The following is a 14,800-nucleotide window of genomic DNA, read 5'->3' as shown; positions in this document are numbered from 1 at the left end:
ATAATGGATATGCCACCTCCAAAGCATATCAGTCAGCTAAGGACATTACAAGGGCGGCTTCAATCCATCCGAAGATTCATTGCACAATTGGCTGATAAGTGTCACCCATTCACACACTTGCTACACAAGAACATCCGCTTTCAATGGGATGCCAGATGCCAACAAGCATTTCAGACGCTTAAAGACTATCTCATGAATCCACCATTGTTGATGCCACCAGATCCAAGTAGACCGTTGTTACTTTATATCTCAGCGACAAGTACAACAATAGGTGTATTATTGGCACAACATAATGCAGAAGGCAAAGAGTGTGCTGTTTACTACATCTCTCGCACACTGGTTGGCTATGAACTCAATTACACACCTATTGAGCGAGCTTGCCTAGCAGTAATCTTAGCAGCCAGTAAATTGCGACACTATCTGTTGACACACAAGGTACAACTCATCGCAAAGATTGATCCACTCAAGTATTTACTCAGCAAAGCAGCATTGACAGGTCGCTTGGCCAAATGGGTAATGATTCTAAGTGAATTTGACATCGAGTATGTGGACCGTAAAGCTATCAAAGGGCAGGTCATTGCAGATCAATTGGCCGATGCACCACTCATAGGCGATCATCCCCTCATTTCCAATTTTCCAGATGAAGAGATATTCATGATCACAGAAGTACAACCATGGAAACTATATTTTGATGGTTCATACACTCGGCAGGGCTTAGGGGCAGGCATTTTGTTTATCACACCTCAAGGTGACAGCATCCCGAAGTCTTACAGGCTCACATTTCCATGCACAAACAACATAGTAGAGTATGAGGCCTTGATCACAGGACTCAGGTTAGCCGTACAATGGAAATTACAAGAACTACAAGTATATGGCGATTCCCAACTAGTCATTCGACAAGCAACAGATAAATATCAGACCAAAGATGATAAACTCATGCCATATAAGCAAATGGTGGACACTCTAAAGACATCATTTACTACTATCACTTTTGAGCAGATACCAAGAGATCAGAATCGAGCTGCTGATGCTATGGCTACCATCGCATCTCTCCTAGATCTTCCACAAAATTCAACACGCTACGAGTTCTTGGTAGAACAGCTTTGGATCCCCGCTTATGATATCCCTGAATCTGAAATGATATGTCGCCTTGTTGGTTCTGAATCCCCATGGTATGGTGAGTTCTACACCTATCTTTGCGATCATACCCTTCCTCCCAACCAATCGAATAACCAACGAAAAACCTTCATTCGCCAAACTGCTCAATATACCATTATTGCCGAAACCCTATACCGACGCGGTCTTGATGGTACTCTCCTTCGATGTCTGGAACAAGGTGAGATAACAAAAGCTTTGGAAGAGGTACATGAAGGAATTTGCGGGACTCATTCAAGTGGTCCATCACTTGCCATGAAGATCATGCGAGCTGGATACTATTGGCCATTTATGGGAAAGGATTCCTACTACTTTGTCAGAAAATGCAAGAAATGTCAAGTTCACGGCGACCTGATACATGCACCAGCATAGGAACTGCAACCAATCACAACACCATGGCCTTTTTGTCAATGGGGCCTTGACCTTGTGGGTAAGATTCATCCATCTTCATCCAATGGCCATAAATTCATTATTACCGCCACTGAATATTTCACAAAGTGGATCGAAGCTGTTCCACTTACTCAAGTCACCGGCAAGCAGATCGCCTCATTCATCCTCAACTACATCCTCTGCCGGTATGGTGTACCCATGTCCATCATCACAGATAACGGTCTTCCTTTCAAAAATCAGGATGTCCGTGAGCTTTGTGAGAAATTTCATATCCAACACCGCTTTTCCACTCCCTATTACCCACAAGGCAATGGTCAAGCTGAAGCATCCAATAAAAACATATTGAGAATCCTAAAGAAGACAGTCAATGATGCCGGTCGTGATTGGCATGTTCAATTGAATCCAGCACTATGGGCATATCGAACTAGCATTCGAACCCCTACAGGTGCAACTCCTTATTCATTGGTCTATGGTGCAGAAGCTATCTTGCCTATTGAGGTCGAGATACCATCATTACGGGTTTCTTTGCATAATCTCATTGATGATGAAGCATACAGAGTCTCACGTCTTCAGGACTTAGAGTTACTTGATGAGAAGCGACAAGCTGCATACAACCACCTCAAAGCCTATCAGCAGTGCATGAGTAGAAGCTACAATCACCGAGTTAGATCTCATACATTTGAGGTAGGTGATCTTGTTCTTCAAGAGAATCCTCGCAACCAACCAAACAGAGAACATCAAGGCAAGTTTGAATCAAATTGGCTCGGCCCATATGTTGTCACTGCTGTATTCGGGTCCGAGGCATATCAGTTGGCTACATCAGAAGGAGAACCGCTTGCAGATCCAATTAACAGCATGCACCTCAAACGGTTTTATACCTAAGCTGTACAGAGCATCAGGCTCCCCTGCATACTAGAAAATACCAAAAACATTCAGAAAAATGTCCTAAAGAAAATACAAAAACATTCAAAAAAGTAAAGAAAAATCATGCATCCAAACGGTGAACAACCACTCCAGTGGCACCTTGGGTAAGTACGATGGCGAAAACCTGGCAAACAGGCGCCACTCGTAAATGCAATGGCTCCAGTATCTTTCAGGCTCGTTGCGATCACATTCATATCCATCCATCTAACCATGGCTTGTTATTTGATCTGTAATCCAAGAAAGTACTTCATGCGTCTGGCATCCCGCTTTTTCATAAATCATGTCCAACTTGGGGGCAATGCCCTTACAATCTAGATGATGGAAGTGGATTCTACATTACTGGTGATTCATTGGCAAAAACATTCAAAAATGTCTCGCAAAATACAAAAACATTCAAAAATGTCCCAGAAAATACAAAAACATTCAAAAATGTCTCAGAAAATACAAAAACATTCAAAAATGTCTCGCAAAATCCAAAAACATTCAAAAATGACTCACAAAATCCAAAAACATTCAAAAACTATTACACAAAATCCAAAAACATCAGAAAACATCGAGAATCACACAAAAACATGGCAAAAACCTTGTACATACTCATCCATGCAGATACCAAAACAAACATTGACAAACTACTCACACAATGACCATTTATCAATCGACCACACAATCCACATCCAACAAATCAGAAACTATCTTTAAAAACAAGGATGCATCCTTCCTTACCAAAACAAAGACAAAAGTGACGTTTTCTTTGACAAGAAAATTATGTTAAGCTATCAAATGCTTGGTTGATTCGTGAGTAATTCATTTGTTTATCTGTATCGGGATCTTTCAGCATTGTTTTGTATCGTTTGCGCATTATTTCCGATGAAGTTGTGGGGCATGTACTAATGGTGTCTATGTGGGAAGTTCACTAGGCTACGTGATCTTATGCCAAATGCAATCATAGATCACTACGGCTTGCTGACTACAGCGTATACCTCGACCATATGAGCATGAACCATTACCAAGGATCCTTATTCTTTATTCTTTATGTATATATTGTTTGTTTGTAGGTGCAATGCTCTTCCTTTGGTTCCTCCTACCTCATCCAAACTGGATAAAGGTTTTTTATCTCTTAGTACAGTATGAACTTGTCTCAGGATATGATCAGCCTAAGATCAAGGAGGACGATCCAAGTCATGCATGAATAGAGATAATCCTTGTCTGTTTCGCAAGCAATACTCTGGTCAACTTGATCCCTTATATCAAGTCGTTTGTATTAACTTGCTATATAAAATCCATGTAAGGAATACTCAGGTCATCTTGAATCATTATGTCAAGATGCTTGTATTTTCTTACAACATTTTAAAGCTCAATGATGAAAAATAAAGCACTATGGATCATCATTCCATCTCATCTGTATGTATTGCATTTCATTGCATTCCATCCATCCATACATTCATAAATAGCTGCATATCATGCATACATAGTCATAATAATGCATACTCTATTTTACTCATCTTCTTCCATAGGAATGAGTCATAGGTCCTCCATTTCTTCTATCTAACATTGAACCCCCCCCCCCCCACCCTCCCCATCTCGATAATCACCATCACATACCCTACATCATGTCCCAATCAACCTAATCACGCCACGTTCATCACCATCCATCTCTAAATAGGAGGGATTGTGTTTCCTATCCTAAGTCATCCAATAAGTCAAGAAAGTTACTCTATCTGCACAGATACATTGACTCACACACACCTAGACTATCAACAGATACTCTGATCATGTATCTTCGGGTCTCAACAGGTAATCGATTATGGTAATCCTAGACTACAACAGGCATTTATCATAATGACCTAGTCTCAACGGGGCTGCCATGATTCCCCACAACCATCCATCACACGCACATACTATCAATTGATCAACCAATCAAACACAATCCAATGGACAATTACATCAATTGTCTACGTCTCAACGAGTATTTTGCTTCATATACCTTGACTTCATCGGGCAATTACATCAATTGTCTAAGTCACATCAGGTCACTTTGATTCACTTACTCAGACTTTATCATGTCCAAGCGACCAACTGACATCAACTGTCACGCTTTGACTTGACCGGGGCAATTAAACCGATTGCACTAGATTGTCCAAACAATTTTGATCAATTGTATAGCATCAATCCAAACCCCACACTACATCTGCTATGTATCTCTTGCATGACCTCAGGGTACTCGTTGGCTTGTTGTTTCTTCATATTCACTCCATTTTCTCCCATTCTTTCATCATTAGTTCTAATTTCTTCTATTCTACCTCCCCTCCGCTTTTCATTCTTTTTCGAGAGATCGCCCGATTTTTCAAAAAAATTCGGCCCATCCCTCGAGGGGGCATACCACCCATTAAATTTACATTTTATGGGGCATTTCTTCACACCTATTTTTCTTTCTTTGAAACGACGCGATAAACTGCACCGTCTCAAACAGGGGCAAATGTAGTCACATAAATTTGTCCACTTAATTAAATGAATACTTAGTATTTATTTGATTATTTAACCATCAATTAATAATTAATTAAATTAATATTTAATTAATTCATCTTAACCCTCTTCTCCTATTAATTAAATAAATTATTCAATTTATTTGATTTAATTCACTTAACCAAATTCATACCATTAATTAAATAAATAAATCATATTTGTTTAATTAAATCTTCTCTCACATTTAAATAAATTAATATTTATTTAAATCCCCCAAAATCCCACCTCTCACATTTAAATAAATAAATCATTTATTTAAATCACCTTTATCCTCCACCCACTTGTATTTTCCTACAAAAGCAAGTTGCACAATTATTTTAAATAAATAATTTATTTAAATCACCTTTATCCTCCACCCACTTGTATTTTCCTACAAAAGCAAGTTGCACAACTATTTTAAATAAATTATTTATTTAAAATCCTATTTATCCTCACCCACTTGAAACCTTTAATGGTTTCCCTTAAAGTATTCAAACTTGATGGCTTTAAAGTCTTCAAACTTGATGGCTTCCTTCTATAGTCTTCTTAAGACTTTAATGGTTTTCCTTAAAGTCTTCAAGCCTTTAATGGTTCCCCTCAAAGTCTTCAAGCATTTTAATGCTTTATCTTCCTTTTTTCTCATTTAAATAAATTAATATTTATTTGAATATTTATCCAAATACAACTTGCACACATTTATTGAAATAAATGAATTTTTATTTTAATAAAATCCTATTTTCCCTCACCCACCAAATCCACTGGCAAAATCTAATCCCCTTCTAGATTCTTCTACCCCCTTCCTAATTAGCCTAATCCATCCCCTAATTATTGTCACATTCCTAAGCAAAATGGAGTCACTTCTCAAAGCCTAAAAGTCTTTGATAACCATTAAAGGCTTTCAACCTTCAACCACTAAAAGCCTAAAAGTCTTGGATAACCTTTGAAAGCTTCCAACCTTCAACCATTTAATCCACAAAGTCTTCAAAAACCATTAATGGTTAACCCAAACCTTCCCACATGGTTAAAACATTTGTTTTGACTCAACCTCTACCCAACCCAAGGGTCTCATCAGGCCATTAATGCTTTGACCATGATTATCTCTTAAACATTTGCACAAAGGTTTATCCTTGGATTAACTCTTAATCCAGTGGGTAATCTTAATTTAGGCTTGACCCTTACCTTCTAGATAACCATGAGGTCTTCTCAGGCCTTTAATGCCTCCAACCTCTTCTCTCAACCCAATCCTGTGTTGACACTTGTCACTATTTTATTGGTGCCAATTGTGCACATGGATCCCCAACTTTCAAGCTTGACCCTTGATTAAACCTTTCAATCCTGGCCATCCATTGCTCCATTTTTCCTATAAATAGAGCCCATTCCTTCATAATCCAGATCCTGAAAACTTGTATGCATTTAGGCTATAGACATTTTTAGAGAGCATTTAGCATAGCATAACTAAAATCTTGTCTTTTTGGTAAAATCAATCATTTTAGCATCAATAGCATAGTATTTAGCTTTTCATTTCATATTTGAAGCTTAATATTAAATCTCAATCCTCCATAAGCATCCATAGTGCAAAAACCTGCTGAGAGCTACACTCATTTGGGACTTGGAGAGGAGAGGAACAAGGGAGGAGCAACTATGAGCATCTTGATTAGCTATTTTATTCTATGTTTATATGCTTTCTATTTCATGCTTAATATCTCTCTTGATATGCCTGTTTAGGATAATCTTTTGTTGCTAACACTAATGTTTGTTTCTTGTGCTCTTGTGTGTGTTGCCATCAAACAGATTTTCTAATCCTTTTTGCAGAGCATCAAGCATAATAGAAACTAAATCAGCCACGAGGCTGTAATCTACTATAAAACTTAGAAGTCTGAAAATGTATAGAAACACAATTGATTATGAACTCATTAGTAACAAGGCTGCAAATAAACATTTGATGTGTGGATGATGCAATAATCATTAAAGAGCATAAGTGGTTATGTATGCATTAGTAAGGTAGCAGCCAATAAAACAATTAATATGTAAACAATGCCAATGTTTGTAATGATGTATAGACAAGTTAGTATGCATGCGTTTTGTGACAACAGTAGCTAGAATGGATTATAAGTAATGAATTATGTGTGTGGGCAGCAATAGTTCAGTTAGCATTATAGTAGTACTAGGTTGTATATCATTTAAGTGATGCATTTTATTTGTGGGCAGCGATAACAACATTATGATAATGGTAGTAGGAGCTCTTCCTTAGCATGTTAAGGTACTAGTATCTTGTAGCATGTATGTAGTAGGATGGGAGTTAGTGAATATGCATTGCATGGTGTGGTAGATCATATAGTTGGACACATTATAATCATGTAGGCATAGATGTGTAATCTTAAGTATGGTGCATATGATAGAAGCTTCTCATTTAAAGTCATGGACTAGAAAGAGTATGAAGTGCCAAGGAATTAGATAGGCTAAGACATGTAGACTTGTAGGTGTTGGCATATGTGTAGAGTTTGATGACATGATGATATTGTATGTTGTCATTGATGTCAATATGCTGAAGAGTGAATCGGTATATTGAAGTAAGCAAACTAGCAAGAGAACCAGTATAATGATGTGAACCGGTATGTTGGAATGTGAACCGATATATGCAAAGTTTGCATCGGGGTTTCATTTGATATGACTACCGGTTGGTAGTCTCAGCCTCAGGGTTTTCGGTTGATGCATTTCAAGTCTGTGTGATTCGACCGACGACATTTTGTGATGAGTTAGTATTGAAATGAAGATCAGATCGTGTTGCCATGTCAATCTTGTGTGCGTGAAGAATCTCCTTGAGGATCTTGCATGAAGAAGATTGATTATATCTACCTTAGGAATGTGCAAAGTCTCAGTAAATGGTGGAGAGCACGTGATGGGTTATCAACTTCCAGAAGTGGTGAAGAATGAACGATGCAAAACGTCTTGAGATTTGTTCAAGATTGTTTTATCCTATGCAATGTAATTAAACGGTCAGGATTGGACCAATTGTATTGATAACCTAGATGCTTAGGGTTTAGGGTTTATGCTACCGAACAAATTGTTATCTATAAGGTCGATGATGATTTGCATTGTGAAGTTGTTGGCAAATGTTATGTGTGTATCCAAGTGAAGAGATACTTGATTCTTGCTAGACCGGTGCAGTGAGTAGATACCTGCAAAGTGTGATTGCAGAAGTAAAGGAACTAAAGTGGATCTATCTTGGCATTAAGTGCTGTTATCAGATCAATGTATTACCTGTTGACTTCTAACCATTTTAGCAGTTGGAAAATCCCTTAACTGGGTAGCTTTAACAGGATTTTGTAAATCCTTTAACAGGGCAACTCAAAATCATTGAGTTCTTCAAATCCTCTTGCGAGGTAACCTTTAACAGGGTTCTAACCTTTAACCAGGTATTTAGCCATCCCTTAATCGGGTGATCCCTACCAGGATCGGTTCCTAGTAGCACCTGTTGTAAAGTCCTTAACCAGACTAGGCTCCTAGCAGAGTGGACTTCATAAGAGTTCAAGAACAACTTGTGGGTATTCATCCTCACCATGGTTTTTCCCAGTTGGTTTTCTACATGAAAAATCAGTGTGTTATGTGTGATGCTTTTTCATGTGATGTCTTAGTGTTTTCTGTTAAGCGGTAGAAGTATGTTGATCAAGTGGTCTTTTTATTTTTGATGATGTATTACTTGTTTATGCATATGGGTGAAGTGGAAATGAGATATTAGGTGTGGTGAAGATCTAAGTGTTACCAGTTTATGTCTTTCATAGTCTCACTGTGTTTTACCGGTAGTGCCCTGTTTTAGATCGGTGATACTGATTACCAGTTAGTATAGTCTTTGCAGTTTAAGTGGTTTAAGGAAGTTTTAGTCTATACTGATTCACCCCCCCTCTCAGTATCTGTTGAGTATTTACTATTCATCATTATTCATCAATTGGTATCAGAGCATCCTCCAAGTCCTCTATGTTGTAAGCTTAACCGCTTGAGGAAAAGATCCTATTCTAATGATGAAGAGGGAAGGTCCTAAGTTCAATAGAGATAACTTTAAGATATGGAAGGACATAATGAAGATATACATTAAAAGCATTGGTTCTCAACATTGGAGCTATGTTGAGAATACTTATGTTGTCCCTACTGGTACTCTCACTGATGATCAAAGAAGAGAAATTCAGGAGAATGGGCAAGTCATGGAAGCTCTTATCAGTAGTCTATCTGATGTTGAGTTTATAGATGTTCAGGAAAAAGACAATCCCAAAGATGTATGGGATACTCTGGAGTCTATCTATGGTGGTGATGAGCATGTGAAGCAAGCTAAGGAAGAAAGCCTTAGAAGAAAGTTTGAAGATATGCGGATGGTTGAAGGAGAGACCATTCAACAATATGGGATAAGGATTAAAACTGTAATTGGAGACTGTAGTCACATAAATCTGTCCACTTAATTAAATGAATACTTAGTATTTATTTGATTATTTAACCATCAATTAATAATTAATTAAATTAATATTTAATTAAATTAATATTTAATTAATTCATCTTAACCCTCTTCTCCTATTGATTAAATTCACTTAACCAAATTCACACCATTAATTAAATAAATAAATCATATTTGTTTAATTAAATCTTCTCTCACATTTAAATAAATTAATATTTATTTAATTCCCCCAAAATCCCACCTCTCACATTTAAATAAATTAACACTTATTTAAATCACCTTTATCCTCCACCCACTTGTATTTTCCTACAAATGCAAGTTGCACAACTATTTTAAATAAATTATTTATTTAAATCACCTTTATCCTCCACCCACTTGCATTTTCCTACAAATGCAAGTTGCACAACTATTTTAAATAAATTATTTATTTAAAATCCTATTTATCTTCACCCACTTGAAACCTTTAATGGTTTCCCTTAAAGTCTTCAAACTTGATGGCTTCCTTCTAAAGTCTTCTTAAGACATTAATTGCTTCCCTTAAAGTCTTCAAGCCTTTAATGGTTTCCCTCAAAGTCTTCAAGCATTTTAATGCTTTATCTTCCTTTTTCTCATTTAAATAAATTAATATTTATTTGAATATTTATCCAAATGCAACTTACACCATTTAATTGAAATAAATGATTTTATTTTAATTGAAAATACCAAAATTCCTCCCACTTGCATTTTCCTACAAAATCCACTTGCATGCCTAAACCCCTTCTAGATTCTTCTAAACCCTTCCTAATTAACCTAATCCATCCTCTAAATATTGTCACATTCCTAAGCAAATTGGAGTCACTTCTCAAAGACTCCAAAGTCTTTGAAAAGCAATTAATGCTTTGTGTGTTCAACAAATTAACCTCTAAAGTCTTCCAAACCACTTATGGCTCTTACATGACCATTAATGGTTAATTCCACTTGCACCCATGGTTAAGGACTTTGACCCCTAACTTAACCCTCATGTAACCCATGTGTCTCTTCAAAGAATTTATTTCTTTGACTAGGGTAACCATCATGTCCCCTCAAGCATTTAATGCTCCTTATCACTCCTCTCAAGCCTCCTCATGGTGACACTTGTCAACATGGGATTGGGTTTAAAGTCTCACATGGATTGAATATCTTTCAATCCTAACCCTTGTTAAGATTACTCAATCTTAACCCTTCATTTCCCCATTTCTTCTATAAATAGAACCCTTCTCCTCAAGCAAAAAGGAAGCATTTAGAGTATTGTTGTTATACTGGCATTAACATAGAGCTTTCTCATAGCATCACTATCTACACTTGCATAGCATTTGCTTATCATATTCAACTATCTTGAATCTCCATATGGCATCCAGGGCTAGTGCTAAAAGCTGAGAGCTACACTCATTTGGGACTTGGAGAGGAGAGGAACAAGGGAGGAGCAACTATGAGCATCTTGATTAGCTATTTTATTCTATGTTTATATACTTTCTATTTCATGCTTAATATCTCTCTTGATATGCCTGTTTAGGATAATCTTTTGTTGCTAACACTAATGTTTGTTTCTTGTGCTCTTGTGTGTGTTGCCATCAAACAGATTTTCTAATCCTTTTTGCAGAGCATCATTTGGTGAACCCGACGTGAATCAAAGAGCAATCATTTTGAAGACTACTAACTTTTGAATGTTTTAATTGACACACAGGTCATTCTCTTGCGTTTTTGTTCTCAATTTAGCACCTTCACAAATTGATACTTTAGCACTATTGTCTATATTGTTGCTCTTTCGTGTTAAATAGCACTTCTGTTTTCACACAGAGTAGAGCTATTGTAATAGAGAGTTGTAAGAAAATTCCTTGTAACCGAAAACCAAAAATTTTAGGGTTGTAGAAGCCCACCAAAACATGTGGATTTTTCTAACTAATTATCTTTTGTGCAGGTTTTAACTAACCCCTACAATAGGATTTTTTAGCAATTTTAGCTTAGGAAATAAATTTGTTCATATTTCTAACTTCGTCTTTCAAGTTAGGATAAAATAAATTCATTTTCCTTTTGGGTTAAAATCAACTACACATTCATTTGGAGTTTTAAAAAGAACCACATCTTTCGTTTAGAGCTCTAAAAAGAATCACAAAAAAAAACACGCAAATTTATTTTTTTGCAAAGTTAGGAACAAATTCTTTTGGTGCTTAAAATCAACAAGGCAAATTTTATTCCTTGCATCAAGTTAAAACTCACAATCCACACTTCCATTTTTGGTGCAAATAAAATTCACAATCAACTTGTCTCATTTTTACAGCAATTTTACTTCATGCAAATGTGTTTTTCATTAAGTTAACTAGGATTTTCAAATTCTAGTTTACTCAAACAATTGCCTTTGAAAATTAAAAAGAACACCATGATTGTTGGAGCAACATCTCCAAATAGATAGAAAATCATTGCGATGACAAGTTAAAAGGAACGAGTGAATTTTGTGTTTGGCACACTTGTGCAAAAGAGTTGGTCGAGTGGTCCTACTTCTAACACACACTATCCTCTCCCTTGGCTCTGGTGGTCCTAGGTGAAAGAGAAAAGTGTTAGTAACACTCAAATTTTATCTTTTTAAAAGAGGCCTGCCAAGGGATCGATACTCTTGGGAACGACCTCGAGCGGTAAATCCTTCGAGCCGCTATAGAAATCAGGTGTGAGCAAAAGCTATAGCCTTGGGTATAGCTGTTCCTACAGTGTAACTGGTCGAAAGGACAAATGGGCCCCACCACTGGTTACAAGGCTCTTAAGTGAGTCACTGCAGAATGAACTTATGTCCAAAAACATCAAACATGACTAAACACCTTTAAGTAGTAGCCCACCCGTTCTATTGATTGAGGATATTTGTGATATAATTTAGTGCAAGAGAATAGATGGTTTTGCTCCCAAGATACTCACCATACATATTTCCTTGAGTAGAAACATAGCTTTTTGAAAAGTCAGTTGTGGCTTGATAAAAGTGGTGACTCCCCCATCATAGGGATCATCTATTTGTTATGCTCGTGCAAGACTTAGTATATCACATCCTTACCTGCCAAGGCGGGATTCATAAGGTATGTAGTACCAAAGTCGAAGAAATATCAAGACGTGGGTTAAATTTATCACAACTGGCCATTTGACCTTAGGGATAAAAAGTGTTTGAAGTGTGTTCGTTTTAAAGACCAAGTGCAAATTGAGCCGACTTCAGGCTTTGGAAATACACCTTAAAATACATCTAAAGGAAGGGTTATATACAAGTCCAAGGATTGGGTTGATCTAGACCCATACTCATTTGTGCCTTTGGAGGCAACATTCTTGTGTTTGTGTGCTTGCTTTGTTTTCTTGTCAAAGAAAAATCAGAAAATCAATCCCAAAAACAAAGTATTCATCCAACATTTCTCAAAAACAAACAAAAATACCAAAAACAAAGTGCAAAACAAAAAAGAGTCAAAATTTTATGACCATTCTTCACATCTTGCGAAAGAAGAAGCGTCATCAGAATATCAACTTGAAAAGAAGACCATTAAGCTCAAAAGCTTTGATCAAAAGAAGGAAGTTCTTCTATATAAATAGACAAATCTTTGTCTCACATAGAGTCTTTTTGCGTCACATGCGTCTCTACCTTCAAGGCAAAACAAACGAATTTGATTCAGAGACTTTGAACCACAGAGCTTTTATGCAATATAGAGCTATGAGTTATCACAAAAACCAAGGAGGTAAGATTAATCCCAACTTTTTCCCAAACCTCTGTATCACATACAACACAGCTAAAAAAATACCACCAACACCTGAAAGAGAAGAGGTAGAGTTTGTCCCATTTGTGACACAAAGTTTTTATTGAAGTTAAAAACATTTCCTCCATTATCTTACTCATACATCATCACTTCATCATCAATCCATCCCAACTCTCAAAACATTAAGAGGTTCTTGTCCCAAGTTCTCTTTTAGATATTGCTTGAAATCAAACACATCACATCACTTTTTAGATTGTTTCTACATCTAGGATAAGCTCATCCTAAGAGACACATCTACATAGGTTAAAACTAGTTCATGAGTGAATCCTCTCATTACTAGGTAGTTAAATCTGTAACACATCTCAGATTTCTCTACACCTTATCACATCAAAACTTATCAAACAAACAAGCAATTCAAAGAAGGAATTTCAGTTACATCCACCTTAAAAGTGCTAGAGATCCACGTGCAACACAATTCACCAACCATCAACCTTTCATTTCATCAAAAACTCATCATCATTTTCACACAACTTCAACAAGAGCTTGCAAGCAAAATGGCTCAAACCCGATCACAGTCAAGGCAACGAGAAATTGAAATAGAAGAAGAAGAAGAGGAAAATCTCAATGAATTTCAAGAAGCACTTGGAGGAAATGCGAATGACGAAAACCCAAGTACTCCCACTCCTGCAACAATAGAAAGGGCTCAGCATAACCCTCTCTTTAATAGACTTTTTGATGAAATACTCAGGAGCAATGCGGATGCTCACTTCTTAAGACTCGCTCAAGAAGGAGCAAAACTCCCCTCTGACTTTGATCTGGCCCAATTAAGACAAGCATCAGAAAGACAAAGTCATCATGAAGAGGAAAGAGGTAGAGATCCCATCAGATATAACATTCCTCGAGGTAACCCACCACCTCCTCCTCCAATTGAAATAGAGATGTTGCAGCAACAAGTCGAGAATCTCGCCCAACAACTTCATAGTGGTGTCAAGACCAATCAATTCTCACTCAACGACATCTGTCCCTGGAATTTTTATATGCCACCCTTTCCACGAGGATTCAAAACACCCAAATTTGAAAAATATAGAGGAAAGGGGGATCCTCGCGATCATGTCCGAGAATTTCATTCCGCTTGTCTCAAAGTAGCATATGAAGACACATACCTAATGCGCCTTTTTCCCCAAAGCTTGGGAGGAACAACCACATCATGGTTTTCCTGACTACCAGGTGACATTAGAACATTTAAGGAACTTATCGAAAAATTCCTCGCTCATTACTCTCATAACATTGAACGCGACATCACCATGGCTGATATGTGCAACACCAAACAAAAACCAGGTGAACTATTCTCAGTATTCCTACAATGATGGTGCCAAATGTCTAACAGACGTTCTCTTCAGTTACCTAAATGAGAACTAGTGGAAATATTCATTTCCAACTTAAATGAAGAAATGGAATTTCACCTGGATGTCAAAGACACAGACTCTTTTAATGATATGATCACCAAGGGTTTAAAATGTGAACGGGCACTCATCAAGAAAGGACTCATCAAAATCTTTAATGAACCAAAAGATGGTCCTTGCCCACGCTTCAATAGTGATAAACCAAGCTTCTGGAATAAAAACAAGAATATCATCAACGATGGGGT

This window comes from Cryptomeria japonica, chromosome 5 (assembly GCF_030272615.1).
Source record: "Cryptomeria japonica chromosome 5, Sugi_1.0, whole genome shotgun sequence".
In the NCBI taxonomy this organism is placed as follows: Eukaryota; Viridiplantae; Streptophyta; class Pinopsida; order Cupressales; family Cupressaceae; genus Cryptomeria; species Cryptomeria japonica.
This window is presented reverse-complemented; position numbering follows the sequence as displayed.